Source organism: Carcharodon carcharias, chromosome 6 (assembly GCF_017639515.1).
Source record: "Carcharodon carcharias isolate sCarCar2 chromosome 6, sCarCar2.pri, whole genome shotgun sequence".
Taxonomy (NCBI): Eukaryota; Metazoa; Chordata; class Chondrichthyes; order Lamniformes; family Lamnidae; genus Carcharodon; species Carcharodon carcharias.
Window position 1 is genome coordinate 99,880,200 of NC_054472.1, and position 6,611 is coordinate 99,886,810.

Consider the following 6,611-nt stretch of genomic DNA (forward strand, 5'->3'; position numbering starts at 1 on the left):
CGCTTTCAATGACTCAGTCATCAACAGTATACCACTGCTTCACATGTCCATAGCAAAGAATTACAGACCTTATCTTTGGATCTCCTGACTTCTCACAAGCCCTTATGTTGCTTAAAATCTGCTTCCTGCAGCTTTTACGCTTTAAACTTGAAGCTTGGAGCCTTCCCCTGCTACTCACTCTTAACTTCACTTACTAGGATCTTTTCCAGATTCCTGTCCTTCCTTGGACTAGAAGGTCGTCTTGGGACTTTCTCCTGTTCCACTCCCCTGGGATTGGGAATGTTATTCTTTAGTTTCTTTGGGGAAACCTGCTTCTGCTGGCAACTGCTTCCAACTGAACACAAACTGCTTCTTCTGCTCTGTGTGGGTGAGTGGGTCTCCCTCTCTGGACCCTTGTTGCTAGGCAACAGCACAGTTTTTCTACTCTTGTGTTTGCTTTAACTTCTCTCCAGGAGTCATAAAACTCATTAGAAATGCAGGTATACAAACAAACATTTAGACCTGCTGTCTCCCTCAAAGATGAAACTGAATCCTAGGTTTCACCTTACAAAGTGAATCAAAAACTCAACTTGACCTTTTCTTAACACACAAATGCAGAAATACAAACCAAACTTAAACTTTAAAGCTAAAACTCATTCCTAACACCCACAAATACAAATATAATTTATTTAAACTGTCTCTATTTCTAACAAGTCAAACATGTATTAAGAGCCAGAAATGGACAAAGTTCAAAGTTTTTATTTTACATATATATGTCTCTAAAACAATTCCAACAGTAAATTTATATATTTAAAATATTTACTTCTGAAGCAATTCTGAAAACATAATAAAAACAGTTCAGCATCACACTGTACACAAAAAGTAGTAATACTGCAGTAATAACAAAGTTAACTACACATTTCTAACAGCCAAACACTCAAACACATTTACGCAAGCCAACAACAGTTTAAGACAAATTATGTTGAGAATATCAAAGACCTTATCAGACCTGGAATTGGCAGGCAAGTTAGAATTGCAAATTCATTTATGTTTAACTCCAATTGTTCAGCATGTCTTGGCATATATTATGTAGTATTGTACTTTGAACTTTGGGATTGGCAGATGGATCACAATGACCCTTTCTTATCCTTTGTATCCCTACACGTTGTTTTGTGCCAACTCATTATATATGCGGGCAATGTTGAATAGAGTACATCTATCATTGTCAGTCACCTCAATTCCGTATTTAAAAATGCTTCATTCAACATCAAAAGTAATCACAAGAACACAAAGAGTTGAATATGTTTTTGAAATTGTTATGCTTGTGTACTCAAGAATATTAACGGTGAACTTTATTTAATATTCATTCAGTTTGGCCAGTGTTCTCTTTTGCTTTTACCACAGTGGTATCTTATAGCAGAGAATTGCATCATGGATTTAATTGTGGATAATCTGAAGAATTGTAGTCCGTGCTAGATCAAAGGTGCAATAAAATAATTCAGTGGCTGGCTGATTGATTTCCTTATGTCCGTATCCTTGCATATATGCAACTCAAGTCACTCGGGAATTTTGTTTAGTGCCGTGGCTGCTACTTTGGGGCTCTTTTAGCTGCAGTCGCCACCCGCGATCGGCTGTGTGCTGCCATTTTACGTGTGCCCGCTCCTGACTGGCTCGCCCAACATTCAGAAAATTCTCCTCCTGGTTACAAAAATTGGCTGCATGACAGGAGACATTTGGGATAATGGGCAGGAACTCCAATTGACAGAATACACCATAAGTGTTCTACAACAATCTGTGTTGAGGCCTCAACTGTTCATCGTATTTATTAAAAACTTAGGTGGTCGGATAGAGGGCCATGTATTCAAATTTGCTGATGTAGCAAAGATAGGTGGCATTGTAAACAGTGTAGATGGAAAAATAATATTACAAAGAGATCATGATTCACCTGTCACTTCAACAGATGAGTGTTCAGCAAAAAAAAGAGACATTTTACAAACTAGATTGATAGAACCATAGAAAAGTTGAAAGAGACGGTTCAGCCCATCATGACTACACCCATAAATCCCACTTTCCTGCACCAGGTCCATAGCCTTGCAGGTTACAGCTCTGTAGGTACAGATCCAGGTACCTTTTAAATGAGTTGAGCGTTTCATCCTCAACCACCGATTTCGACAGTGAATTCCAGACATCCACCACCATCTGGGTGAAAAATGTTTTCCTCGTGTCCCCTGTAATCCTCCTACCAATCACCTTAAATCTATGCCCCCTGGTAATTGACCCTTCAGCTAGGGGAAATAGGTCTTTTCTGTCTATCCTATCTAGGCTCCTCAATTTTGTACAAATCAGTTAGGTCACCCCTCAGCCTCCTCTGTTCTAAGGAAAATAACCCTAATTTATCCAGTTTTTTCTTATAGCTGCAATTTTCAAGCCCTGGCAATATTCTTGTAAATCTCCTCTGTACTCTCTCCAGAGCAATTATGTCCTTACTGTAATGTGGTAATGAGAACTGTACACAAAATTCCAGCTATGGCTTAACCAGCGTTTTATACAGTTCCATCATTAAATCCCTGCTTTTGTATTCAATACCTCATCCAATAAGGGAAAACATTCTATAAGCTTTCTTTATCACCTTATCCACCTGTCCTGCCACCTTCAGGGTCCTGTGGCCATGCATTCCACGGTCTCTCACTTCCTCAACACCTCTCAATATCCTCCCATTTATTGAGTATTCCCTTGCTTTGTTTGCCCTCCCCAAATGCATTACCTCACTTCTCTGCATTGAATTCCATTTGCTGCTTTCCCACGCACTCAACCAAATCATTGATATCATTCCAGAGACAGTTATCCTCTTCACTATCAACTACATGGCCAACTTTTGTGCCATTGGCAAATTTCCCAATCAGGCCTCCCACATTTGAGTCCAAATCATTAATATATATGGCAAACAGCAACGTCCCCAACACTGAGCCCTGAGGGATGCCACTGGAAACCCCTTTCCACTCACAGAAACATCCATCGATCATTACCCTTTATTTCCTGTCACTGAGTTAATATTGGATCCAACTCACCACCTTCCCACTATGGTTGGGCGAATGTCCCAATGTCAGCATCATATTTCGATCGGCAGTGAGCCCGCAGACAATAAACAGGCCTATTAATGCCATTAACACAATAATTCAATGCAATTTTTCTCTGCCCATCCAACCTTCTGGTTGGCGGGCAGGTGAATCGGCCAGGTGGTCTTTGGGGTTTTTTTAGGAAACCTCATCCATGAGCGGGATAAGGTTTCCCATAGGAATTAAAAATAAAATTAAAAAGTTTAAATCTTGTGTATAATATGTCCCTGCTCATGTGACTGAGTAACATGAGGGGACATGTTTTTAGCATTTTAAAACTATTTATTCATGTTTTTAAAAATCTTCAGCTCCCTGAGACAGCTCTGTGCCTTCAGGGAGATTTTAGTGTGCACTTGCACAAACTTCCACGCTCGCCCTCCTCCCGCCCCCACCCCAGCAGCGCCCAGTGTTGCAGCGCGCGATTCACACTGGCTAGCCATGAGTTGGCCAATTAGTTAATCTTACCAAGACAATCCTTTATTATAATCTTCTCTCATTACACATTACCAAGTGTAAAAAAGCCTATTCGCTGGAAAATCTCAGCTGGTTTGGCAGCATCGGCGGAAAAGAAAACAGTTGACATTTCGAGTCCTCATGACCCTTCGACAGAACTTCAGTGAGCCCAAGAAAGGGGTGAAATATAAGCTGGTTTAAGATGTGTGAGGTGGGGGGGTGGGGGGGGTGCGGTTGGGTGGTGGGAGAGAAGTGGAAGGGGGGGCTGGTTGTAGGGACAAACAAGCAGTGATAGAAGCAGATCATCAAAAGATGTCACAGACAACAGAACAAAAGAACACATAGGTGTTAAAGTTGGTGATATTATCTAAACGAATGTGCTAATTAAAAATGGATGGTAGGGCACTCAAGGTATAGCTCTAGTGGGGGTGGGGGGAGCATAAAAGATTTGAAAATATTTAAAAATAATGGACATAGGTCGGAAAAGAAAAATCTATATAAATTATTGGAAAAAACAAAAGGAAGGGGGAAGAAACAGAAAGAGGGTGGGGAGGGAGGAGAGAGCTCAAGACCTAAAGTTGTTGAATTCAATATTCAGTCCGGAAGGCTGTAAAGTGCACGGTCGGAAGATGAGGTGTTGTTCCTCCAGTTTGCGTTGGGCTTCACTGGAACAATGCAGCAAGCCAAGGACAGACATGTGGGCAAGAGAGCAGGGTGGAGTGTTAAAATGGGTGTTAAAATGGCAAGCGACAGGGAGGTTTGGGTCATTCTTGCGGACAGACCGCAGGTGTTCTGCAAAGCGGTCGCCCAGTTTACGTTTGGTCTCTCCAATGTAGAGGAGACCACATTGGGAGCAACGAATGCAGTAGACTAAGTTGGGGGAAATGCAAGTGAAATGCTGCTTCACTTGAAAGGAGTGTTTGGGCCTTTGGACGGTGAGGAGAGAGGAAGTGAAGGGGCAGGTGTTACATCTTTAGCGTGGGCATGGGGTGGTGCCATGGGGGGGGTTGAGGAATAGGGGGTGATGGAAGAGTGGACCAGGAAGTCCCGGAGGGAGCGATCCCAATGGAATGCTGATAGGGGGGGTGAAGGGAAGATGCGTTTGGTGGTGGCATCATGCTGCAGTTGGCGGAAATGGCGGAGGATGATCCTTTGAATGCGGAGGCTGGTGGGGTGATAAGTGAGGACAAGGGGGAACCTATCATGTTTCTGGGAGGGAGGAGAAGCGTGAGGGCGGATGCGCGGGAGATGGGCCAGACACGGTTGAGGGCCCTGTCAACGACCGTGGGTGGAAAACCTCGGTTAAGGAAGAAGGAGGACATGTCAGAGGAACTGTTTTTGAAGGTAGCATCATCGGAACAGATACGACGGAGGCGAAGGAACTGAGAGAATGGGATGAAGTCCTTACAGGAATCGGGGTTTGAGGAGCTGTAGTCGAGGTAGCTGTGGGAGTCGGTAGGTTTGTAATGGATATTGGTGGACAGTCTATCACCAGATATTGAGACAGAGAGGTCAAGAAAGAGATGTGAAGTGTCAGAGATGGACCACGTGAAAATGATGGAGGGGTGGAGATTGGAAGCAAAATTAATAAATTTTTCCAAGTCCCAACGAGAGCATGAAGCAGCACCGAAGTAATCATCGATGTACCGGAGAAAGAGTTGTGGAAGGGAGTCGGAGTAGGACTGGAACAAGGAATGTTCCACATACCCCATAAAGAGACAGGCATAGCTGTGGCCCATGCGGGTACCCATAGCCACACCTTTTATTTGGAGGAAGTGAGAGGAGTTGAAGGAGAAATTGTTCAGTGTGAGAACAAGTTCAGGCAGACGGAGGAGAGTAGTGGTGGATAGGGATTGTTCGGGCCTCTGTTCGAGGAAGAAGCTAAGGGCCCTCAGACCATCCTGGTGGGGGATGGAGGTGTAGAGGGATTGGACGTCCATGGTGAAGAGGAAGCGGTTGGGGCCAGGGAACTGGAAATTGTTGATGTGACGTAAGGTGTCAGAGGAATCACGGATTTAGGTGGGAAGGGACTGGACAAGGGAAGAGGGAAGGGAGTCAAGATAACGAGAAATGAGTTCCGTGGGGCAGGAGCAAGCTGAGACGATTGGTCTACCAGGACAGTTCAGTTTGTGGATTTTGGGTAGGAGGTAGAAGCGGGCCGTCCGAGGTTGGGCGACTATCAGGTTGGAAGCTGTAGGAGGAAGATCCCCAGAGGAGATGAGGTCACTGACAGTCCCAGAAACAATGGCTTGATGTTCATTGGTGGATTCATGGTCCAGGGAGAGGTTGGAGGAAGTGTCTGCGAGTTGACGCTCAGCCTCCGCGAGGTAGAGGTCAGTGCGCCAGACAACAACAGCACCACCCTTGTCAGCGGGTTTGATGACAATGTCAGGGTTGGACCTGAGAGAATGGAGTGCAGTAAGTTCAGAGAGAGAGAGATTAGAATGGGTGAAAGGAGCAGAGAAATTGAGACGACTAATGTCGTGCCGACAGTTCTCAATGAAAAGATCAAGAGAAGGTAAGAATCCAGAGGGAGGGGTCCAGGTGGAGGGAGAATATTGGAGGTGGTGAAAGGATCCGTTGAACGGGGAGAGGACTCCTGCCCAAAGAAGTGAGCCCGGAGACGAAGACGGCGGAAGAAGAGTTCAGCATCGTGCCGAGCCCAAAATTCATTAAGGTGAGGGCATAGGGGTATGAAACTAAGTCCTTTGCTGAGCACTGAACGTTCAGCAAGGGAGAGGGGAAGGTCAGGGGGTATAGTGAATACACGGCTGGGGCTGGGATTGGAAGATTGGGTGGGGACGGAGGGACAGGCAGGGGTGGAGGGTCCTAGACGGGTGTTGGTGTCGATGAGTTGTTGGAGCTTGCATTCCTTAGCACTTGAGAGAAAGAGAAAAAGTTTCTTGTTGAGGCATCGGATGAGACGAAGAATAAAATGAAACTGGGGGCACGCGCAGCTTTGTAAAAGGGTACTGCGGAGCTGCTGGAGGGAGAGGTCAAGTGTGTTCATATGGCGGCGCATGGCACTGAGTGTGGATCTCAGAATGTGCTGTGATTCCTCTG